Source organism: Coturnix japonica, chromosome 2, assembly GCF_054131305.1.
Source record: "Coturnix japonica strain WE chromosome 2, WE-NBRP24, whole genome shotgun sequence".
NCBI lineage: Eukaryota > Metazoa > Chordata > Aves > Galliformes > Phasianidae > Coturnix > Coturnix japonica.
Genome location: NC_140664.1, coordinates 37,212,925 through 37,238,886, shown reverse-complemented (window position 1 = coordinate 37,238,886; position 25,962 = coordinate 37,212,925). Strand labels below are relative to the sequence as shown.

General features: G+C 38.5%; 1 long non-coding RNA gene across 3 annotated transcripts; it reads left to right on the top strand.

Annotated features, from left to right (window-relative positions):
- The first annotated feature begins 6,746 nt into the window (after positions 1-6,746).
- Positions 6,747-25,844, top strand: LOC146761771 (uncharacterized). 3 transcript variants are annotated; one of them, XR_014943697.1, is made up of 4 exons: positions 6,747-6,862; positions 23,273-23,380; positions 24,734-24,869; positions 25,345-25,844. It is a non-coding gene; the product is annotated as an uncharacterized LOC146761771 (long non-coding RNA). The 3 variants fall into 3 exon arrangements; XR_014943698.1 differs by lacking the exon at positions 6,747-6,862 and adding an exon at positions 10,275-10,549 and having other exon boundaries at positions 24,734-24,778; XR_014943696.1 differs by lacking the exon at positions 6,747-6,862 and adding an exon at positions 10,277-10,549.
- Positions 25,845-25,962: the final 118 nt, after the last annotated feature.

Here is a 25,962-nt window from a genome sequence, read left to right as displayed (position 1 = left end):
AGTCTTCAGACATATATGCAACTGCAGAGAAGCCAGTATCTTCTCAACACTCTGTCCTGTCTAATTCAGATGCCATGAGAGATTGTTGGTTTATATGTTTAGTTTTTCTTGGAGCTCAAGAAGTCCCTGTGGTCAGGTCTCTGTAACCTTCATCTTGACCAAGACCACCAAATGAATGCTTTGTACTGAAGGGAGGTCTGCAGCAGAAATCAATTGCCTGGCCTTTACTTCTGAGTTCTCACAAGAGAAAATATATCTGTATGTTAAAAGAAAAGACCGTGTGAGCTGTAAGTGAACTTTTGTTAAAGAATTTGATACACTAAGTCATGAGCTTTCTCTGTTGACATTAGTTCATATTAGCTTGTATAAAGAAATTATCACATGAACAACAAATTAGTGGAAAGCAAAATGTGGCAAAGTTTCTAATGCTGGTACGAAACAGTTTAAAGTCTGGATTTCATTTTCAGCTTTATTAATGGATCAGTAGGGAGGCCAAAGAGAAACCCATTAAATGCAATAGTGAAAACTATGTGAATACTACTTGAGGACATAATAGAAGAAAAAAATATTCAAAATTTAAAGTCTTCCTTGAACAATGATCGATTATTGGGGTATTTAAAGTGCTTGCTAAAATGAAATCAGGAAGAATTTTTACTTTCTGGATGAGATTAAGGGAAAGCTGTTAAGCTAAGCCTTTGTGTTCTTTTCTTTGTGCCTTCCTCTGAACTACAGGTGTGGCCTGTCAGTTCCTAAGAATCTTTACCACATTCACTCTATTTGCAGGGTCATGGAACAGCAGGAAATGCTATGGAAAATTATTTTAATTTTCACAATTGAAATTTGTTAGAGAGCAATGAAGTTATTTTATGTCCTGTTGAGTAAGGGAAATAGAATATTGTATAAGAATTCAAGATCCATTTGGATACCTACCTGTGTGACCTACTATTATACAGAACCTGCTTTAGCCAGGGGTTGTACTAGATGATCTTCAGATATCTCATACAACCCCTGCAATACTGTGATTCTGTGGACTTTCCTAAATTAAACAGTTTGGACTACAGAGAACAGAATTCAGTGACCCTTGAGATGCTCATAATTCATAAGTTTTCATTTCCAATCCAAGTGTTATCAGTAAGAGGTTCTGTTTGCTCTGGGTTAAAATGAAAGTGAGAGTTTTACTGAAGGCAGCCTTTCCAGCACTAATTAATCTAACAAATTGATTCTACATTTTGGCAAACTTTGTAGCATGTCACCATTTCCTGATTATCTAAGCCATGAGATTCAAAATGAAATAATAGTCTTTTGTTCTAATCAAGTCTTACGGAGACTGGTGCACGACCAGTAAGCAGACATTATATTTCTCATTCCAGATGTGAGAAAGCTCAGAAAACTCCAGAAAATGAGCTTGTGTTTCCACAACCCTAGAAAATCAATATGTCACAGATGTTACCTTGGACATTTGCAGATCAGAGAGGGGTCTGTTAAACCTGGGTAAACCTTACAAATATTAAGTAAGATGAAAATGGTTGTTTTTTTAATGGCAAACCAATCCAGATACTGCTGAAATTTCTCCATGTAGGTTGCGCGGATTACTGTTTAATCTGATACCTTTACATTGGATGTTGGAATAGAATGACTGTTCTTTTTCTCCATTGCAGAGCAGATTCTCAGCACATTCTCTGCTGAGGTACCAAAATTAAATATCCTAGACCTAGGAAGTCAGTACCTCGTATAACTTTAGTTTTTACACTCAGAGCTCACTAAAGGGAATGGGGGCAGCCAGCAACTTAAAGACATCAAAACCAAGATGACTGCACAAAATATGTTGATGTCTATGTAATAAGAAAAGTTTGAGGATCTTATAAAAGATAATTTTAAATGTCTAGAGGAAATTTAAAATTGTAATGAATAAACCATACTTTCTGTATACTAGTATTTAGACTGAACTGATCTTCTAAAGAAATAATAAAAGGACTTGAAATTATGAACGTTGTGTGTTGAAAAGTGCTGCCTTTGTAAAGAAGCACTGATTTTTTATTTAATTTATTTTCTGTGGCAACAGTAAATTCTTGGATTTTTCTCACCATTCATTTTTTTCCCCCTCTGAATTTCCAACAGATCTTTTAAAGCCTACACGAAGGGTGAGATTGCGATATCCTTACTCATAGTGACTAATTCACAGTTTGCTACTTTCAAATTCTAGCCTGAGTCTACACCCTGAGGTGTGTGTAGAAGGGAATTATTCAGTATGAATTAGCAGTTTCCAAAGTGATTGGAGCTTTACAGTACGTATGCCTATTTGGGTTATCAAAATTTGTTAGCTTTGAACACTTACCATTACAACAGTAGTAAAGAATACTAGCAACAAATAGCAAGGCACAACAGTATGCAAATTACTATTCAGTTCTTCAAAGTAAGCTGTGAGGAACCATGCCAAAATCAAGGAAGAGTGTGAATTACTGCACCATAATTCATTCGCTGGTATACAATGCAGATCTTCCAAGATCATTAGGGAAATCAGCTTTAAAATATTTCTAAATCAAATGCTGATTTGATCATGTTTTATGGTAGATTGAGGTTGCTCCCCCTTTTCAGTTTATAGCAAAAGTATAGGAGAAATTAGCTTTACTTCGAGTACAGCATGATCCTTTTGTGTCTGGACTTGCATGAGTTAGCAGCAGTTGAATTTAGGTGACAGACTCATGCTGTAGGTGCTGCTGGAGGACAGAAAATTTTGAAGTCAAACCTAAATTCAAATTTAACATAGTTAACATACACATGCTATAGGCTCTCAGTCTTATGCTTAAACATAAACATGTCACTGGATAGTGGTCATATAAGCTTTATAATTTAGTCAGTGCAGTAATTGCTGTCCTGTCTTTAAAAGGTCCTTTCGGTCTTATGCTCAAAAGTTTTGAGGCCCTCTTCACACTTCAATTCTATGGCTTTTATCAATGGAAAACACAAGTTTGTGGTACCAAATTTTACCTGCAGTCATAAGAGAGAATCTTCTTGTTACTCTGGTGAAGCAGATTCAGACTGTATTACCCTACATGTTTCCAGATGGAATTTCAGAGGGAAAGTTAGCAGTGATGCCCCACCTCAACAGATAAATCCTCCACCTACTGCAGGTTAAGTATGTTCAGTTTGTCTATTTTATAAATGCCTACACATAAAGGCAAGACCCTTATAAGCCTAAATTCAACACAGACACATAATTTCTCACAAAATTAGGCACTTAGGTTTTCAGTATTTGAGTACTAAAAGTACTGAACTGGGGCAACATAATGTTCTGTCACTGTTTTGCTCCTTTGTTAACTGCAGCCTTGCTATTCTGGTGATCAACTTTAAAGTATATTAAAGAACTCCCCTTTTAATACATGGTCCTCATAGACTTGTTATGATTGGAAAAGTCATTTAAGATCATTCAGTCCAGCCATCAACCCATCATCACTGTGCCAACTAAACCATGTCCCTCAATGAATCATCTACACATTTCCTGAACACCTCCAGGGATGGAAACTCCACCACCTCTCTGGGCAGCCTATTCCAAAGCCTCAGCTCTCTTTCTGAAGGGAAACTTTTTTTGATGTCCAAATTGAACCTCCCCTGGCACATTTTAAGGCCATTACCTCTTGTCCTGTCACTGTTATGTGGGAGAAAAGGCCAACCCCCACTTAACTACAACATCCTTTCAGGTAGCTGTGGAGAGTGATAAGGTATCCCCTATTCTGCATTTCTCACAGCCACTCCTCAAACTCAGGCTCCATTGCCTTCCCCAGCTTTGTTGCCCTTCTCTGCACATTCCAAGGCCTCAGTGTCTTCCTTATAGTGAGTGGTCCAAAACTGAACACAGTATTTGAAATGTGGCCTCACCAGTGCTGAGTACAGGACTGAGTACACTTCCCTGCTCCTGATGGCTGCACTGTTTTTGATGCAAGCCAGAATGCCATTGATCTGTGCACACTGCTGTCTCATGTTCAGCTGTCTCTGTCAGCCAGCACATGCAGGTTCTTTTCTACTCTGCAGGTTTCCATTCACTGTGCCTGTAACATTGTGTGGGGTTCTTCTACAGAACCTGACACTTGGTGTTATTGCACCTCGCACAATTCAGCAGCCCATTGATCTAGACTATCTAGATCCCTCTGTAGAACCTTCCAACCCTCAAGAAGATCAAGACCTCCTCCCAGATTGCTGTAATCTGCAAACTTACTGAGAGTACCCTCAATCCCTTCATCCTGATCATCAAAAAATATATCAATCAGGATGGGTCCCAGTATCAATCCCTGGGAAACACCAGTTGTGACCAGTCACCATCTGGATTTAACTGCATTCACCACTATGATTCTTGCTGAGTTGATATCAAGACATCAATTTCTCCCAAAATTATCCTTGTCATGTAGCAGATTACATTAGCAAGGTTTTGCCTGCATTTCTTTGTGTTAACATTTTCTCAGTAAAGCATTCAACAAGGGATCTTTCCTCCTACAACACAATTGGCAGCAGAACAATCACATTACTTAAAATGCAATATACAGCATTGCAGATAAAAACCTGATAATTATGAGTCTCATATGTCCTTGCCCAATTGAATGATGTGGACTGGAGTTTTGAAGACCTGTGAAGCAAGGGGCCACTTTTCAGATATGAGGTACCTTGAATTTAAACTCTTGCATGTAGAGAGTAAATGGGTACATGAGGCAATATTTTTTATTGTCTCATTCACCTTCCAATTATCTACTTTCAGTGTTTGCGAGACTGGCAGAAACATTTCTCTTCCCCTCTTTTTCAAAGGGGTTACGTTTGCCAGAAAAAACAGCATTTGACATTTTACCAATGTAATGGAGGGAGAAAATGGCAAAATTAAAACAAGACTAGGTTCACTCAGGGGCTACACTGATACTTGAGGGCAAGGAAAAATCTTATTCCACAGGAACTTGAAGTACGTAAAACAATAAGCCTGAGGACCCGAACAAAAGCTTCTGGCACTGACAGAGTGTAAATAATAAAGATTAATAAATGTGATTAATTAAATCAAACCAGATTTTGCTAGAGGATACTCTGAAGCATTCAGAAACTTTCCGTTATTCCCCACTTACAAAGTTTTATTGTAGTTACTGAACCAGACGAAATATTTCAGTAACTGAAATATGAACGTAGTGAAGGATATTCTACTAATCAAGGCATCTTTTTGGAACCGTGAGACATTCAGACCTATTCAGCTGTTAGTGATAAGGAAGCCAATCCAAAACTGTAGGAGTGATTTAGATCACTAAATCAATTTTCTTGTGAAAATCGTTGCTTACAGCACTGTTTGCAATGCTGAGAGAAGATTTGTGTTTTCTTGTCTCCACAGACTGATTTTAGTGTTATAGTTTCTATTATTATTCACAAAATGATTACAAGTTGTATGCATACAATTTTTTGAAAGCATAAAACGAGATGTCTTTATGTAATATCTGTTATTTCTTCTTTTGTGAGGAGGAGGTAAGTGAACTAGCACAGCAGACTGTGTACATCATTGGGTATCAGTCAGGGACACTTGGGAGTTAAGTGATGCCCTGGAGGACCAGAGGAGGAAAAATATAAAGTCTATCTTTAAGTACAGATTGAAAGGAGTCTTGAAATGTTATGTCCAGCTGGCCTAATATCAATACTGGGAAAGATACAGGAACAATTTACTAAGCAGTCAGTTTATAGTACTTAAGGCTGATAAGAAAAAGCCAGTATGGCTTTACCAGGAAAAAGAAGGTCAAGTCATTCTAATTACTTTATTTGACAATTTAACTTGCTTTATGAATACAAGGATGCTGTAGACACTATATACATTAATCCTGCATTTTAGCCCATGCTTATACAACGTTCTATAAGCAAACTGAAGGAAAACATCTTAAATGAAAGTTATAGAAACTGGCTGAATATTCAGGAACAGGTGTGAGTGGTTCGCTATTAGAGTGAGATGTTGATAAATCCATTTTGGTCAGTATCCTGGCAGACTGCACAGACTCTTGTTACAAAATCTAACTTGCCCTGTGAATGGGAAAGACTGTAAGCACTTTCTAAAGCATAACTTGATTTAGAAATGTTTGTGAATATTTGGAAGGCTGATCTGAAGCCACTGTAATGAGATTCAGTAAAGATCTGTGTGAAGTACTGTTTCTCAGGAGGAGCAATTGTACACATGCATACAGAGAGGGAGCAACTGGCTGGACAACAGTGCAACAGAGAAGGAGTCAAGGGTGATAGTGGAGTACAGACTAAGTATGACTCAAGAACATAATGTCTTTTTTGGAACAGTAACATTATTCTGCGGTGAAATAAAAGAAAACGCCGTGTGTCAGATGGAGATAGAAATTCCATCCTGCTTGGCACTCTGAGCTTTTAGCTGTGGAACTCGACCCGATTTTGGGCACCACGTTTTCAGAAAGATGTAGACAAATTGGCAAGTGTCCAGAAGAGAGCAACAGGAATGATAAGCGGTTTAGAAAACATGACCTATGAGGAAAGATTGAAGGAATTGGGTTTGTTTAGTCTACAACAGAAGAGCCTGAGAGGGACATGATAACAGTCTTCAAGTATGTAGAAGGTTGTTGTAAAGAGGACAGTGATCAATTATACTCCAAGTCCACTGACAAAGCACAGAAAAAAATGATTGCTTTAATTTGAAGGAAGGAAGGTTTAGGTTAGACATTGAGGAAAAAAAGCACAACAAAACCCAAACCATAAAAGAACAAAAACCTTTTACCACTCTGAGGATAACTAAGCACTTACACAGTCTTTGGAAGTTTTAAAATAATTCAGGAATAAAACAAATGCGTGCTGGAGAAAACACACGTATTGTCAAAGCAGAGGAATGGACCAGGTAAATTAGACACTCCTTTCTTGCTCTGTATTTCTGATTTCTATGAAATATGTGCATTACAGTTGTCTTTAATTTGCTCGGAAAATTACCTCACCCTGAGCTTTAACAAGGCCAGAATGAGATTCCTAATTCATGCTAGGGCCATTTCTTTTAATTTCTGAATATGACTTCTGTTTCTAGTTTTTAAAGAGGGAATACAGTAGTTTAAAAGAGTTGTAGATACTTATTGAAAAACAAAAAATCCCACACAGCTGGGTGTGTAATAACACTTTATTACTACTTCTATCAAAAGTCTTTATAAAGTTAAGCAACTGAGACATTTAAAGTCTTAAGTTTATCTGTGAAACACAAAGTGCATTGATAACCTAGGGAGTGGCTTTGTTTCCCATATAGTATGAACATATAGTTCTGTTTCTGATATACATGTAACTGAAAAATTGTCCCCATAGAGTACTAAAAGTGATAATGTCTGTCTAATCTTCCTTGCACCTTAGGAAGGAAGATTCCAGGGGAGGTGTTACCCTAGGCACATGGAAAGCATATTGCAGAGGTAGATTAAAAAAAACAACAAAGAATGGTATTGCATAGGTAGATACATATTCCCTTCTGTTAATTTGCACTACAGAGATGGCAGGGCAGGTGAGAGAAAACAGCATCTGAAACCACCACAAGATCTCCCAGGGCTAAGCTGTCAATGGCTTTTGGCTAAGTTCTTGCCATAGGTTCAAGGGGTATAAAAGCAGGGTGCTTCCCATCTATTGCTATTTTAACACCATTCAGTACTGTTCTTCATGATTTGTTACTAAGCTTAATTCTAACCCAGGTTAGAATTGCTATCTATTGCTATTTTAACACCATTCAGTACTGTTCTTCATGATTTGTTACTAAGCTTAATTCTAACCCAGGTTAGCTAGTGGAAAGAAGCTGAAATTGTTATATGATAATACCTACAGCTGTGACTCTACATGGGTCACAGAACCCAGCACCCTGTTTCTGCTAAGTATCGGGTCACACCTTGTATAAAATGTTTAAAAAAGTATCTCAGTAAACAGTGAATAAGGACCGTAGGAAGGAAAAAGTTTTGCTTTCAGTTGAGAAATGGCTTTCTATCAGAAATACACCTGTATCTATGATTGCATGTACATGCATAAACTTGTAATTAAAACTGGTATAATTATGGTAAAAAATGTTTCCTTCCATTTTCCATCCAATCCAAATAGACTATTATTTACCTTTTACATATTTTACTGTCTGAAAATGCTGTATCACTACTTCCCCTCCCTCCGAGGATTATAAAATCCCTGTTAGATATAACATCCACATAGAGAGCATCACTGACAAAGGAGTCAGCAGTGAAAAGTGGTCTCCAGGCTTGAGTTAATATAAAGCCTTCCTCCTTTCAGTGCTTGTTAGTCTACCTATGAAAAATCAGCCCTTTACACACAATTCTCTGGGCATAGTTACAATCTACCTATGGCAAAAGTGCATAACAATATTGTACGCTTAATTAGCCTTAAACTTCACTTATTTTACACTGCAAACTCCACAGAAACTGGCTACTTTTACCTAATATATTACATAGTATTGCAAAGCTGATAAATATTGCATTGCTAGTTGATTTTCAGTAATATGTAAATCAACACATGATCCAGAAAGCATCACTGTGATCGTACACTGGTGAACTGAATAGGTGTCCTGGTGAACTTTCAGCTCCCACCTTTCTGACCCTGCTTGAAGCCTCTTGATAACTCACATACTTCAGCTCCTTTCATGGTCAGTTCCTATCCTAGAGCCCACTTTCTCTACATGTCTTTATCCCTATTTTCCCTTGATAACCTCTCTAGTAAGTATTTAATTCTCCTGTAAAGTTTATTTCTTACCTCCACATGGACTTTAATTACTTCTTCCTATAAAGAGACAGCAACATATCCCATAGCCAGATCTGCCAGGCCTGACTCATTGCATGCCATGGTAAAGGTCTATACATTAGAGTTATTGGTGATGTTTTCCTTTTACAATTCTGTTTAGCATGTTATAATCTCCTTCTCTCCAAGAAATACTCAGAATGTCTTAAAATATCTGAGATAATGTGGATGCACTTCTGATGATAAAACATGGTCAAGGACTGTTCTCTTATACCTGTTGCACAGCATGTGATGCCACACTTCCTTTGAGCATAATGTTTCCAAGTGGATCTGAGGTGCAGTTATTACTTTATCTTCTTTTACAGATACATTCAGAAGTTGAGGACTATGTTTCTGCCCATCAGGATCTTGTTTTCATATCATGAGAACAGCAGGATTGTGTTCCCTGCACTGAAACAAGGGTGTATTATAGATATTTGAATGCACAAAGCCTATGGGGATAGTATTATAGGAAAGTATAGGGTCTAATCTGCTCTGATCTCACTTATGTTGTCTGCTGGGAGAGCTTCCTGCCTCATATGCTCTCCCATCAGTCATGCCTGGGCATTATTACTGAAAACTGCTGGTCAGCACAGGCCAAAACTGTGCCAGAAGGGGTATTAATAACTAAGCAAAATGGATGTCCATAGTCCCACAGTCAAGTTCACTCCCTGGCCCTGTTTTATTTAGATTGTAGACATAGCCTTCCTTTGGACATGCTGTACAAATTGTTATCTGTTTTATTTTTACTGTAATGCACTAAGGCAATGTGTAACATATCAGACGCTTCCATTTTTGAAGATATTTTCAGCTACAAGATTTCTTTTAATGACAATAATAACAATAATTAAGAACCAAGTGCCAAGAAGTAGCTCATGTTTTGCATGTTATAACTATTCTCTGAAATAAATGTTCTGTGCTAGGAAATAAGAACGAAAGGGTGGCAGAGTTCATGGACAGTAACTCTCCCTTTGAGCTGGAGACCTCTCTCCAGACTTGTTTATTATAGTTTTGTACTGATTCAACTGCAGGTTTAGCAGCAAAATGAAAAGCTGTCTTGTTTAAAGGAAGATGTAACTCATTTTGTGAACAAGAACTGCAAACAGCTGCTTCCATATGTTGCTACTATCTGGATAAATTCTTTGTTAAATGGCATCTTTAAGATTAAACTCTGTGCTGAAAATAAACACAACAAAAGTGTGAGATGATTGAGGAGAACAGTGACCCACTCCAGGAGAAAATACACTTTGTTTCAGCTGATGATGAATCTGTATGACCCAGACAGCACGTTCTAATTTTGACTATCATTGCATTCTGCACTATTTTGACATATAATATAAATGTCTGTGATAAGGGGTAAAAGGCACTTTGGCCCATCTGTGCTAGTTCTAAACCTGTTTGTCCTACTTTACTTTGGGATGATCTAGCCCTTTTTTTTTTTTTTTTTTTTTTTTTTAAAAATTGAATTTTTAACATAGTTTGGACCTACTTCTTTGTTCTGCAGTATCTCTGTTAGAAAATGTTTTAAGTACAACCCTCTGTTAGCCAGATTGAAACACGGTTTGGAAAAGTGTCGGGGTGTTCTCTTTGAAGTTGAAGGGAGATGCATCTGCCTTGAATGAGATCAAGATCAAATCACCTGAGCAAATGGCTAACTATTTAAATAGTCCCTTGGAAGTTCAGTGTGGTTTGAAGCCTTCTGTAGAGGAGAAAGACTTCATGCTTCGGTTTCAGCAATGAAGCACTGTCCCTTCGTAACATTAATTGAAGAAGGGGTGGGAAGGTGAGTATATGATTGCAGATGCTTGTCAAAAAAATGTACACATGCCAGGTTAAAGAAGTTACAAGATTTTTTTTTCAGATCCTTTCAAAAGAGAATTAAACTTGCTTTTATAGTACAGTTTTGCAATATTTTCTTGATATAAAGAACATTTTTTCACTTTGGCAAGCATATATATTTACTTTTTGTTGTCATGGTTGGAGGGGAAATCTTGAAAAGATGAGCCACCTACTGACAGTGTGGAGAGTCTGAAATAATAGCTCTCATGGGTCTGAGTTCCCATCTCAGCATCAGACTGATTCCTACCGCTGAGCCCAACTCAGTGCAGTGATGGATAACTTCTGCAGGTCCTTCCCAGCCCTGCATTTCTACACATCTGGGATTTCAGAAATGATTACAGTCACAGTATGTCAGTAGGTTACAGGAAACTTCCATGCAAGTAAGCTTAAGGCACCGCTTTGCAGTGATTAAACCTTATCCACAGCATTCACTTGTTTTTTCCAGTATGATCACAAGCAGCTTGTTTATTACTGCAGAGGCTGTCATCTGCCATCTTCTGTTTTGCCAGATTTTTGTTCTTAATCATGTCAGTCTTTCTGCTTGTCATATCTCTGCAATCATATGCATGTCATTTACACTCATCTTTTGTGTGAATTGAAAACATACATTGCAGGCTTCTAAGTATTCAAGCAAAGTGAGTAAGGGAGAAACCAAATGTTAGCAACTACTGCTTTCTGTGTTTCATGCAGAAGACTTATCTTGATGTACAGTTCTGTGCTGGTTTAAACAGGGAAGTGACATTTTAAAAAATCCACTTTGGGGAATGTTATTGAAAGAACTTAAATGCATGTTATGATTAACTTGCCAAAGCTACTAGAAGTAAACACATCCTTAATGTAGACTACAACGTCTTCACATAAAACTCTTTCCCACATCTCCCTCCCTCCCCTACACCTCCCAAGTTTCATCCTACCCTAAGGCAGTAAAATCTGCAGGGTGGGGGTTTCCTTAAACACATTGTATATGAGAGTATGTGACTTATCATCTCTGTGCCTCATTTACAGTGAGACTTAGCAGCTGCTTCGCAACCATGTGATACATTGAGCTTTGTATAATAGTTCACTTGAAGGTCTTTGCACAGTTCAGGCATGTCAGCTGAGTACCTTCAAGCAGTGCAGGGACTTGTAATTAGAGTGGCCCGAGGCTGCTCGCCTTTCTGAGGGGCTTTGTCTTCCCTCGATCCCCGTGGCATCCTGTTTCCAGAGACACACCATCCAGAGCTCCAGCACGGGTTTGGCGGGTGGCGGGGGGGGGGATCCGAGGTATGCCAGGAACTGCAAACAGGTATGAGAGTTCAAGCCTAGACAAAGATCTTGTTAGTCATCCGAACACAAAGCATGCAGCACCTTGCCCCTCTGCTGGATCCAGCGGCAGGTAAAGAGAGCACCGCCCTGTGCTTTACCTGAGAGGAGTTATGCCCCGCTCCCTTTCCAAAATAAACAATCCGCTGTGTTTATCTGTAATGACTTTTGTCACTTCAAGTAGGCTGATGCAGGCGTTCTTGGGAGGATATCAAATGAAAAAACATAATGCTTCTCCAAGTTGTCCTTTTAAATGACTACATCACTTCTGCAGCACCCTGAGCACTTCATAATCTGCCTGCAGCTTACCATCCATTTTTCCCTGAGCATTTTTGGAAGGAGAGACTGAACAATTTAGAAGGGATAGGCCTGAACTTCCTATTTCTGCCTTTCAATTTCTGTCATGCCCAAAAATGGGGGGGGGGGGGGGGGGGGGGGGGAAGAGAGTGAAAGAACATGAGTTTTTTAAACAGAAGTGTGCACTTTGGGCATTCTAGTTTGCCAAAGCACTTGAAAGCACAGATTTTAGACGGCTGAACAACAAGGCATTACTGTTCCAGGTTATGAATAATCTGATTTTACCTCACAAAATGGTGATTTCTGATGTCTGAGGTGGGAGGAAAAGCTCCTTGGAACATGGCATACTTCTCATTTGTCACTCTCCTGCATTGACTCTGTAGAAATCATAAATCACTGTATGAGAAAGAACAGGCATATGGGCACTGAAGAGTTTCAGAAGAACTAAGAAATGGGTCCCTTGCCACAGGGCCCTCCTATCTCCTGGGAATAGAAGGGCTAAGGATATCACATGCTCATACTCACTAAAGCATATAGCCTTGGTTGCTATATATATCCCTCTAAACAAAAAGAAAAAAAAGAAAAAAAAAAAAAAAGAAGTGACAGGCCACCCTCTGGCCTCAAGCCTGCTCCAGCTCAGCTGTTTACAGGCCCTATCTCTGATGGGTTGTACTTCTGCTAGTAAATTAAATGGTTGGAATAAAGACAAGTGGACTGACTGTACTGCTGCATTGCAAGGCTGGCCCTTGGCTCAGAGCAGTGCCAAAGATGGCCCGGAGGTCATCATGGCCCTGAGACTGTTCCCAGTAGGCCAGCTGGGCTGGCCTCCCTCTTCTGGCAAGAGTCTTTCTTGCCAGCTGGCCTCAGAGCTGCAGACCAGTTCCAGGAGTGCTTCACGACTGGCCTAGCTGGAGTTTGCACCCCTATGATGCCAAGAGCAGACCTGTGTTTCCTCTAGGCCCTATGGCATCCCTTTAGGCTCCAGAAAAGTATTATCATGACACTCTTTATTTGGTCCAAAGCAACTGAAATATTTGAGAGCTGTGTAGCAGTTAAAAGAGCAGTGCTTTTACATCATGTGTGGTGTATGCTGTGCATGGAGGGCATAGGAAGACCTTCGGTGTGTCTTCTAGGATAGCAATGGATGCACGGATAAGGTGGAAGGAACTAAGAATGTCTGCACAACACTGTCGGACACAGGGTTTGAAATCTGGGTGGTCCTGTGTAGAGCCAGGAGTTGGACTCGATGGTCCTTGTGGGTCCCTTCCAACTCAGGAAATGCTATGATTCTATGATTCTGTGGTGCCAACTTGACCCTACTGCCTTTTGATGTCAGTTGCTGTGGGGAATTGCCCCCTCACTTCCTCCAAAACTTGCTTTTGTTGCCAGCTGCCTTTGCAGTGGCCTCTTGCTGCTCTTATTCTTCCTCCTGACCTTATCTCTGCCACCACTGCCCTGTCTGCTATAGCTTCCAGCAAGCCCAGCAGCAGCATTTTGCTTGTTGGTAAAGTCAGTGCAGAAAGGACATAATTTCAGGCCCCTCTCTCTTCTCAGAAACTTGTCATTCTGTGGACTGGAAATGTGGCTGCCTGCAGAAGTTACAAACACACTGGGCTCCCTTCAGGTTTCATTCCTCCAAAGATGGCAATACAAACCTGAGACAAAGCTTACATTGTTTTCTGCTGATACATACATCTGTCATTCGGTATATCAGCTAGTCTTCCTTCTACTCTTAAGTTCTTTGCAGAAAAGGTGGATTTCTTGCTACAATAAAGCTGGCCAATTTAGTGTTAATTCTGTGTTTTTGTCATGACAGCTTAGGTGGACACAGGAAGGAACCATTGAGCCTCCATAATCATTCCTTCCACCTCTAGAAAAAGCAGACTAAAACAGCACAAACCACAGGACTCTTTAACCAGATCTAGGATTTAGATACTGTAATTCACTGATGTTAATGTTGCCATTTGTAACTGCCAATAATAGTAATGTTGAATAGATTTTGGCCTGGTAGATCCTTTGAATGTTCAGATACAGAGAAGTCTGATTAAGAGATTTCCCCATTTGTCCCTCTGGGTTTGTAACTAAAATCTGACCTCAGGCTTTGCATTCTCTCTGGTATTTTGAAATCAGTATCTCATTTTAGTAACCTGAATGTTCTAGAGCTTACCTAATTACCTATGACATAAGAATATTGTCACTTGGCCAGGTTTTCTTTTAGAGATAATATTTTTGGAAATTCTACATATGCATCATTGATTTGTCTCATGTTTTTCAGGGCTCTTGGAAATGAGCACTGTACTGAATTCATCACAGAGTTAAACTTGTAAGTTCCCAGGCACAGGGCTCATCCTGAAAGACTGCATCCAGCTCATGTTATTTTAACACTGAACATGTCTGTGATTTGGCTGGTGTCAGTGACAAAAATCCCATTGATTTAAAGGAAAGCAGGATGGACCCCAAAATGCTAATTCTGTTGACTTTTGTAATGGGCTTCAGTTTAACCCTACAGCACTGAAGATTGTTTCGTTTCCTATGGCCCAACTTTATCTGTTCATCTCAATACTCCAAGTTTACATGACTCCCTTTTTCATCCCATCAACAAAGAATTATGCTGAATTACGGCTTTGTTACTAAAGGGGAATTGTGTGTTTGAGGTATATTTTTCACAAGGCATTTTGGCCAAGTGGATGAGGTATTAATATGAGAAACTATAAACAAATCTTGGTTTTCTAAACTGCAGATAGAGTGATTGGCTTAATTTGTTTCTGTACACTGCCATCTTGAAAACTAAACTGAAGCATCCAAATTAAACAGGAGATGTAAATATTAGCCAGATGTTCCCTGGTGTCAGAACTCTTTTTTGTTTCTTTATTTCTATTAAATGGGTACACTTTTTTACATCTAACATAATGACCTATGTTTTAGGTTTTGGTCCTGGCCTAATGGCTTTTTATCATATGATTATGATATCATCCAATCATGTAAGCGTCATGAGATGCTGCTCAGCTTTGCTGGAGCACATGAGTGTCAAACTGCTTAGTTTAGGCTGGACCATTTGTCTGACTGTCTTAATGTGGGGAGTGAATGTGCTGTTAATTTAGGAAATGCCAACTGAAGCTGAGGCTTTAGCAAGCCAAGCAAAACAGAACACTGACCACAGATTGAAACATTACAGAGTTCCTTAATGGTTCTGTCAAAAAGAAATATAACACTTTTTCTTTTTTTTTTTTTTTTTTTCCTCCCCCTACAGAAGTTTCAATAATCTTCTGGTGCAAGTAGCAACCAGTAGAGTTTAGCATTGGTAAATGTGGATGGAAAAGACAAGCACTGGACTTTGTTTTTGGTTGATGCTTTTTCCCGAATGCATGTTTGGGTTCAATGACAGTGATTTTCTTTGTTCTATTCCTCACTGTTAATGTTACCTGACAAATTATTGCAGATACGGGTAAGTCAAAATTTAGCAGACATAGAAGGAAGATTTTCAAGATAATCAAAATTGAAACATTCACCTGATGAGACTGATACAAATGCGCAAATCTAATTGATATCCCTGTTTACTTATTAATTTATTTTCTGTTTTCTGAACAGTCTTGTTGAGGAATATGGTCTTAAATTTCCCTCAGTGTAGGTCTGGAATTGTGAGATATTAAGAACACTTGAAGAGTGTTGAATCTCCTGCTAAGCACTGACAGTTGAGCACTGTTAAAAATCCCACAGATATGGCCCTAGAGCTTGAACAGTTATGGATTCTGCTGAAAGGGTTTGCAGCAGCAATCTTAACTACAAGATCCTTTTGTTCCTGAGTAGAACATCTGCTAAGACCCTTGTCCTGTCTTATGCTTCATTATTTTATTTCATTTAATTTGAATTATTATCACTGATTTCTTTTTAATGTTGCTGATCTTGGTTTGAACAATAAATTGTTTTATGGTGGCTGCTTAGCATCCTAAGCACGTTGGTGGTTGAAAGAAAGAAGGCTTAATTGAAAAAAATAAATAAATGCTTATTATTTTTCTATCTGTTCAGAGCTTTGTTAGGGGAGAGAGGGCTGCCTGTGAACTCTCCTCTGCAGAAATTCTCATCACTTAGTCCATTTAAAAATAGACTGGACAAAGCACTAGGGAACACAGCAGAGGGCAATCTGCACTGTTAGCAACAGGGACTAGATGACTTTCCCATATCTAGATTTTTTTTTATTGTAGAAAGGTAATATGTTACCAGTGTCCTCTAAGGCAACAAACTCAGATTAAACTCAAATGCATATCTGCCCTGGGATTTCCGCCACATTCAAGCAACTGCAGTGAAAACTGTGTAAATGACTAAGAAAACTGCTATTTTTGCTGTTGAATTTCAAGACATCCTTTACAGTAAGCAGCATCAATGTTTGAAAGTAAGGCTCTGAGGACCCGTTCAGCTCACGGGAAAGCACTTTACAAATCATCCTTGTGAAAATAATATAAACTTTCTCTTTTCCCGTCTCTGACAAAAGGTGTGAATTGCCTCCAGTGACATTGTTTCCATCAGTCTTGCTGCCATGCGATGTATCCAGTCCTGTAAGACAAAGAAGGTGGAAGCCTCTTTCGTTCTCTGAAGGCTCTCATCACGTTGCAGTACCAGGCTTTATTTTGGTTTATTACTTTATTGTCTGCAGAATGTGAAAGAGATCAAGCAGTGTTTCTCGCAGAGGGAAGGTTGTATCTAGTGAAACAAGTCCACAGTAATGAATGGATCAAAATCTAGGGAGTCTTTTTCTTTCATCTGCTAAAGCCACTTTCATATTCTGTGAAGCATGTTTTATTGCAGTTAAAATAGGCAGAGGGAGCCTCTAAAATCTTCATGTTTGTTTATTCTCATGTATAGGGTAAAAGGCTATCAGCATGTGTTGTGAAGCCTATAATAGAGCTGATTGCAAATACAGTTGTTATAAATCCATAATGATGAATTAAATGTTCTTAACATGCAGTTAATTTCCAAAGATACAAGACACAAGTCACCAAAGCTGTATTTCTAAGATGTGTAGAAAATGCAGATGAAAAATTAATCACCTCTCAACACCTCCCTCTTCTCATTCTCATAATCTTTTTTTTTTGGGTCCACCTCTTTATATCCCCACAAAGATATTTACTTTGTCAATGAGGACTATTAAGTAGCAGTTAGATATAATATCTTCAGTAGGATGAGCACTGTCATTCATTGGCTGACCGCTGACCAGAAGCATACTTAATTTGTATAATTAAACCTTTGTTTAACTAAACCTTGTTCAGGTTTCTGTGTTGTTTTTTTTTTTGAGGTACCATGATGATATTGAATCTTCTAGATGTGCAGTCCCCAGCAATCCAAAATATAGCCTCCAGTTAAAATGTGTTTCACCCTTGTTAAAAATATATACACACACGAGAAGAAATAACTCAATTCTGCATGCAGAAACAGCGTATTTGTTTTTCATTCCATGTTTTTTATTGACTATCCAGTACAATTCTTTTTCTTAAATATTTTATGATTCTTTAGTCATTCAGAAATATATCAGTAATTTCTTTGTAATTAAGATGTGATGGGAATGACCCTTTAACAGCTTCTCCAATCTACTATTATTTCTGCAATGGTAATTTCAAAAATGATAGCACTACTATTACCCTAGATTTGCAATCACAGTGGCTGGATACTTAAGTTTCTCTTAAATGAACTCTCTTAAGTGAATTCTTAAGTGAGTTCTGCTGGTAGAACTGATGCTATTACCAAAAGCCTGTGATAACAGGAGCTCTGCTACAGTATCAGTACTTCCATGCCAAAGCATTTACAACTTGAAGATATATAAGTGGTTAGGAAAGGAAAACAAAACACAACAAACAAGCAGAAGCCCTGAACACATACGGAATGAAGGTCCTGCAAGATATGAGATTGCATAGATATGAGACGAACAGAACACTTACTTTCCTAACAGTGACATAACACTTGCGCACATCAGCTTGGGTAGCTTTACAGCCACCCAGAGCAGAAGATGTAAAGTAGTCTCACACATATTCTGGGAGTGCACTGAAGCAGAATTGAGCACTATCTGGCATATTGTCTGAACTCATCCAAGACAGCAGCTGAATGTATCCAGGTGAAAAAGGCCATAGCCACTTCATCTGAGGTTTTTGTATTCTCCTGGGAGCAACTTTTCCATGCACCAAATGGTTCTAGGGATGAATTCTGCAAAGGAGCCAAAGGCCATGAGGAAGACTGTGAACTCTTAAATTCATCTTCCAGTTTCAAAATGCTGGACAAATGGTTTGAATTATCTGCTGGTTTTATTCTATCTGCTCTGCTTTTCACTGTTACAGTCACAGCTTGGAGTCAGGGTTTCTAAGAGGTTTCTCAGTATTTTAGGAGCAATGTCCTAGAATGGTCTCCTGAAAAAAGAAGAATAATTTAAAATAAAAAAATGGTGAGTAGAAAATACTATAACATTCCAAAGACTTTTTCATGTTTAGAGAAAAGACAGTCTGAGATTTTAAAGTGAAAGCTCGGAAGTAGGTGATTTATTGGTATTTCTAAGGGTGTGTATGATTTCTGTTTGTTGATCATTTGTTCTGTACCATATTTATACTTGCCAGGAAGGAATTCCCACTTCCTTTTCTCCCTTAATGCATAAATTGGCCCCTAAGTTGTTTATTTATTTGCATTCCTTTGAAGTGTTTAGAGACTGGCCATGGCTAGAGACAGGTGAATGGGCGCACTAATAACAGCTTCCAGGTGCTTGTGTGGCTTCTACTTTTCATAAAGCATCAACCCCATGTGCTGATTCAGAGTCAGAAACACTACCCCTGTATCACACTGGCATAGAATTTTCAATTTTTATGTTCTGCTTTTCTCTGTAATGGATTTAGCCCTTCAAATCACCTGCTGTGACAAGGACTATGGACAATGGCAGTGCCTTTAGTTGACCTCCTCGTTCCCTTGTCACATTAATCATTATGACATGTGGTCCCTCTCTGGTGATCTTAAGTTTGCTGTAGAGTTATAAGAACTATTCAGGAAGGATCAAAATATAGAAAGGCCTTTTGTTTGACTGTGCCTTCTGAAAGCACCTCATGTTTTATGACCATGAAATCTGTACAAGAAATCCCTGTCATTTGACTTATCTCTCAGAGCCTGTCTCCAAAGAAAGTACAAAACCCTTCCATTTTTAATAAAGGAGACTTTAATGTATTTGGAAAAAAATATTTATCTATGTATGTGAATCCCTACAAGTTAGTTAAGGCAGAATTCATGTATTCATTTTGTTATATTTTGCATTGTGTAATATCACTGATCACAGTTGCCTGACATGGAGAGAAATTCCATTCTCCTAACATGGTTTCTACCTGGAACTGCAGTACCCAGCTTGCAGAGAGCTGTAAATTCTTCCCCCAAAAAAGCTGAGACTAGTATAGTAATCTCACAGAGGGATATGTAGGCTCAGAAAATTCACATTTACATTTACCAAATTCACAAAGACCCGCTCTAACATGGCCTCAATAAGATCATCAGAGCTCCTTGATTCCATTTGCTCACTACAGCCAGAGAGCTACACTTCCTTTGACTTAAGCCAATAATTACATCAAGGATATGTTTATCAGCAAGAATTAGTCAAGGCTTCTGTGAGTTTATGTCTCTCTAGCTACTAACTAACATTTAGAGAATTTCTGTGGTTGGTTGCCATTAGGATTTCACTGAAAAACACAACAAAAACTTAAAAAAGCATGTACTAATGGGTGCATGCATGCACATTAAGGCAAAACAGAAAATCTTGTTGCAAGAGAGAAGTAGAGAGCTTTAATTTATGATAACTAAAGGAATTTGAGATTACTACTGACAGGATTTCCTTCTTTAATAAGATCACAGTAGTATAAATAGAGGTGACATATTGCCTCAGTGAGAACTATAAAGTCCAGGTCTGTCCTAAGCAGTCATTTACAGCAGTTGTTTGCAGATGGTAAAGTGTAGGAGTAAAGTAAGGAGCTGCAGACAAATCTTAATGTCTGCACAAGTTTCCAGGCCACAAGGTTTAGGAAGTCTATTTTTAAACTTAGTTTCTTTGAAAAACCGAGTCCTGAGACTAATGCTTGTCATTATGGTAGAATAATCTATCTTCTCCCAAAGTATTTGGGGATTATGTTTCACAGAGAAGTAGAGTTATCTGCCTGCGATTATTCTTCATGTTTGGGCTCTGTTTTCTCTCTCTTCATAGTAAGGCCTACAGCTTTCCATTATTCCTAGACTATTAAAGCCAATTGTGCAAAAGTCTTCTCTCCCAGATTTCAGCAAACCTGAAAAAGACTTTTTCCAGCAGCCTACTCTGGGGTTTTGGGTGATGGTTTCCCTCAGAATAGCAGGTTCTTAGAAGAGGACCGTGCAGGTGCTGGTGTCTTTCTGCTGCTGTTGCTGAAATGTCTTCTTCCTTAAGACTGGCATAGCTCATTAAGAGGCTCAATTAATACAATCAAGTTCAAGTGACAAAAGTGGAAAAGCCCCCTGTGCAAGGATACTCAACTGGTATCACTCCCCCTGTTCCCCAGGGGGACTCCAGGCATAGAGAGTGCGAAGACTAGTGCATGAAATCATTGTTGTTGCACCCAGATGGATACTGGCTCGGGGGGTGCAAATACTTCCCATGAGATGATGTGTTCTTCAAAATCTGAAAAGCTCTCCAATATGGTTCAAATGCCTCCCAGTCACTGTGACCTGTTTTCTGTGTGTTTATTTCTGAAAGGGAATTCCTGTATCCCACGATTTGTCTGTTCTGCTGACTGAGTAGAATACTTAATGTACATGACAAGGAGATCCACCAGTTGTTCCATTACAGGAGAAATATAGAGAAAAGTACTTTATAACTTTATAACATAAACTACTTCATGAGAGAATCTGAAACAGCCATGAGAAGCAACAAAATATAAATGAGAAAAACAGATTGGTAACAAATACTGTGGATAGGTTGAAACTTACAGAAGATGCACTTGATAAAATGTCCCAACATAATCAGAAATAGATTGTTTCTTTAGATAGAGTTGCAAGAAGCAGTAGGGCACAAAAGGCTGGATTGTGTTCCAGGAGCTAAGAATTGTCACAGCCCTTGAAGTATGAGCTCTTCCACAGGTCACAGTCTGTTACCTGAGTTCTAGCACCTGGCTGAACTTGGGCTTTTCATGCATCACACTACATCACAAATCTCTTGCATAGGAAACTGGAGTTCAAACATGCCCTGTTTAAAAATAGTTCAGTGATCTTCCTCTTTTGCAGAATTTCCAGCAAAGGTGGCTGGTTTTAATGCTGGCTTCTTGTCATCTATGCCTTAGAAGAATAATTTAGCTTTGTTGACTGTCTTCCCATCTTGAAAGTGTTGCAGGCTCAAATAAAAGTTTATCTTTTGTTATTCTCTCTCATACTTGACATACTAAGGTGTTCAGCAGTGAAAAGTGTATGAGGGAAAACGAAACTATGTGTAGACATGGTGAAGACTTGTGTATGGTAGAATCATTGTTGGTTTGTGCTATCCTTTATCTACTGGGAAATAAAACAACTGCTAAATGGATGCATGCTAAATTTGAAACAGAGGTCAGACTCCTAATTTACAACAACTGTTCCGGATTAAAAAATGTGTTCAGGCAAAGTTTCCTTTGGATGGAAAGAACCAGATAAGCTTTCCTGATCTTTCTTTAAGCTTTCTTAATATGTTCCTTTCAAAACTTTAAAGAAAAAAAGAAAAAAAAAAAAAAACTTAAAATTTATGTAAAATATCCCTTAAAATATCTTAAGAAGCCAAAGGAAGTGGAACTAGGAGTGATACAGGGTAATCCTAAAATATAAATACTAAAATAAAGACATAATAAATATAGAAAAAATGCAGGGAAACATCCATTCCTTTTTCTTGGCTTTTCAATATCTTGTTTTAACAGTGTGCTTAATCATCTGCCTACATTTGAGCATGTGATGTAAATGAATGGATTTTAAGTGAAATAGGAAGCAACAAACAGCAAACTGTGTTTTCAGGTAGGCACTGACAGCTAAAGCAGTTGCTGTTAGTCAAGGCAAGCAAGCAATGTAGCTTGCTATTCTTGTTATAATGTGATCGATTAACTCTTTATCATGATTAAATTCTGCAGAACTCCTTTACCTGCTCTCCCAAAACAACAGCTCACACACATCTGCGATCTAAAAGTTTTGCTCTTTTCAAATTAAGTCTGGAAACTCTAAACAACTGCAATTTCACACAGCATTAGTACAAAACTTTACAGTACTGGGACAAAACCTGCACTTTTGCAGTCAATTGTGGCCACATTAGGGCCATAATCAGCTCCGGCAGTTACTGAAAACAGTAAAATAAAATTTTGCACCCTTTGCTGTACTGATGTATTTACCAGGTCGTGTTATTTCCTCTGCATGAATCCAGATATTAAGGTGCTGTTATGTGGTTATAAAGGAGGAAAAGTACAAGAATAAGACCTGCCTCTTTCCCCTCTCTCCCACTCTTGCCCCGTCACTCCCCCTCTGATCATTACTGAGCTCCTTTTAGACAGGGATGGAAAGCCAAATTTAGTTCTCAGTTACACTGGTGTGTATCTGCATAAAGCCACAGCCATCATGGGAGAAATTCCACTTTTATATTGCTATAGGAGACAGCAAGTTTTGGCAATGACCTTTATATAGCAATGTCCTGGAGTGTAAACAGCTTGATTTTATGCAAACAAATTACAAAATTGTGTATAGTGTAAGAAAATCCCTGCTTTTAAGCTGTCTTGCCCAGGAAAATGAATTAAGACATCCAGCTTGGGTATGTGTAATCCTCTTGAATTCTTTAAATTTATAACTTTATATTGCTGTATAAACTTGAGTTTCCTTGAGGAGATGTTATTATCTCTAATAGTTTGCTTCTCAAGGATATGATTTTAAAAGATCATACTGATTCTAGTCATACAAACCATCTGATGCAATTTAAAAAAAAAAACAAAAAAAAAAAAAAAAGGAAAAAAAAAAAAAGAAGAAGAAAAAAAGATCACTAAATATAGTTAACACAGCTTGGTTCTGTCTTCTTGTAACTCCCCTACAGGCAATGGAAGAGGAGCCCAGAAAACAATTTGTTTATTATAAGCAGGTCAGTCCTCCGGGGAATTCATGGAATCATGCAGTGGGAGAGGACAATCACGGCACTGAAATGGTGGGTAATTTTATTTGTTCCACTTGATGGTCACAGTGGCATCATGCTGGCCAATTACTCTTGAGTCAGCAGGTTTCAGAGGTTAAGACCCCCTTGTGGGTTGCAGCACTGCAGGCAAAGCATTCAGGCCAGATTGAAACCGTTTCAACAGCAGAGACGCCAGCCTTCTTCTCCCTTGGAGATCTCCTTTTTCAACTGTGTACGAGACACACATGTGATAAAATAGGCATGTCTCTAACATCGAGACGGCTTAATTATTGAGAGTGGAAAAAATGCCAGCCTCAGATAAAGAAAGGAAGAAAATCAGCCAGAGAGTCAGACTACACCGAGAAGGCATGAAACGAACAAATACTGCAAATTCAACTGCAGGTTCCAAAGGAAAGATCATGTCTGGGAATAATCCTGATGCCAATAGCCTGCTAGTGTTTCAAGACTGCAGAACCTTTAGCAATTTCTTCACATTTTTCTCAAGTGGAAATGTTTTAAGCTACTTCTTCGGTGATCTGCAAATCTAAGGGGAAAAACAGGAGCAGAACATTTGCTTTACCACTAGAGCCTGCCACAAGCGATTGGGCAGAGGCGGATGTGAAATCCAAGCTAGCAGAAATAACGTGTGTGAGTGTGTGTATGAGGGAATTGGGCGATAGGGTTGTCCAGGACAGGCTGAAAATATTCCGTTAGGCTTTGCCATCGATGAAATTCATGAAGTGACTCACATTTCATTTGGAGAGGGGTATGGGAAGTGAGGAAGTGGCATTTTATCCTCTCAATTATAATACTAGTGTTATGATCTCAGAAACAGGGGAGGCTGTTCTCAGGCTTAAGCTCCGCTGTGTATGTGACATTTCAAGCTTAAAACATCTCAAGTGTATATTTCCTGTCAGAAATATTACGCCGTGAGCCCTGGGCAATTTCTGAAGGATCCACTGGAGACTTAAGGCCTATGCTTCAGTATTTTTTTGGCTAGTATCATGCCAGTTAGCAGTTTCTGGAAAACATCTCAAGAATTTCAGAACCAAGACATAGATGTATTATTATGATTAATAGAGGTGCTAATTCATCCCGAGCCTGTTCCCGAGAAGCAGAAATAATCAGCTACGCTTTAAACTCTGATGTCTTGTTCTGCAGAATTGGACCCAATGACCCCTTTAGTTTAATATAAATGTCAGACTATATGAGATTGCAAAGCATGTTACGAATGAATGGGAATGAAAGAAAATGTGTGTATTAGAGACATTTAAAAAATCATTTTATTATCAGAAGTCATTTTTCCCTTCTTCTTGAAGAGGCAACTTTGAATGTGACAAATCCTGCAACTCTTGTAGTTTGTTTGTTTCTTTTTTGTTTTTCCAGGGTTTTTTTTTGAAAGTGATGTTCCTGGTAAAGGAGTGAGGCAAGGTGGGATGCCTTCTTCATCCTTCTTCCCCTAGCACCACCTTATCTGACAACAGACACAAGAAAAGCCTTGCACTGGCAAGTCTGCAACGTGGTCAGTTGATCTTATGGCTGTATTAGCCCTGTGTCTGGGCATCAAAAGCAGAGTGAAGTTTAATCCTACATGGTATTCAATCATTGGTTAATAAATACTTCGGTTCATGTAGCTCTCCTCATGAGATAAAAGCCCTCATACAAGAAGCAATATATGCGGCAAATTTGTGATTCAGTTAATGAAGGAACTTCCTTGCTGTTGATAAACATGCTTGCTGCTCCACTGAAAATGTTTAAATAGATGGTGTCCAACAGTAAAGGATAAAATGAATGGGGAATTTTCTTATGTACTCAAATCAGCATAATAAACTGCTTTCACATCTTTTAAAGTTTTGTGCCACGCATAAATCATAAGCCTATATAAATAAAACATGGGAATATATTTTTAATCATAAGAGCTAACATCCAAGTTGTTATCTATTTCTTATTCTTAAGTAATAATTTTTCCTAACATTACGTTTTTGTTTTTTTTCCAGGGTCGGGAGGATCTGACATTAAGAAACATGGCAGTGACCAATAGAAAGAAGAAAGTACAACTGCTCATGGGTCTTTCAATCTTCTCATTGATAGATCTTATGAAAAATTGCCTAAGAATTTATCTTCCCTCCCAACAAAATATAATAGTATTTATTGCAATAAAAAATAAAATGCCAAGAACACTTTGGGGATGCGTTAAACTATACTTCAGAAATAAGTGTCCCAGTGTTGATTTTTTTGGAGTTATACACTGTATTTATTATTAGGACAAAATCTGTCACACAGGAAAGATTTTTCAGCCCTTAGGTGTAGTAATGAATATGCACAAACTACTTCAACTGTGGAGAGCCTCAGCAAATTGTTGTAAACACGTGTCCTTGCATGTAGATCTTCATGTATGTACAGGCATAGATTGATAAAGATCTACTGAAGTAAATGTTTCAAGGGAAAACAATTCAAGACTATGAAACTTAAATAAATCTCAGTTGGAAAACCTTCATTTATGCGTTTTCTTGAATCAAGATTGTCAAAACATGGAATTAGCTCATCTTTGACACACATCAGGCAAATTTGTAACCAGTTTCCTCAGTAAATATCACTTAATTGGGACTTCATTA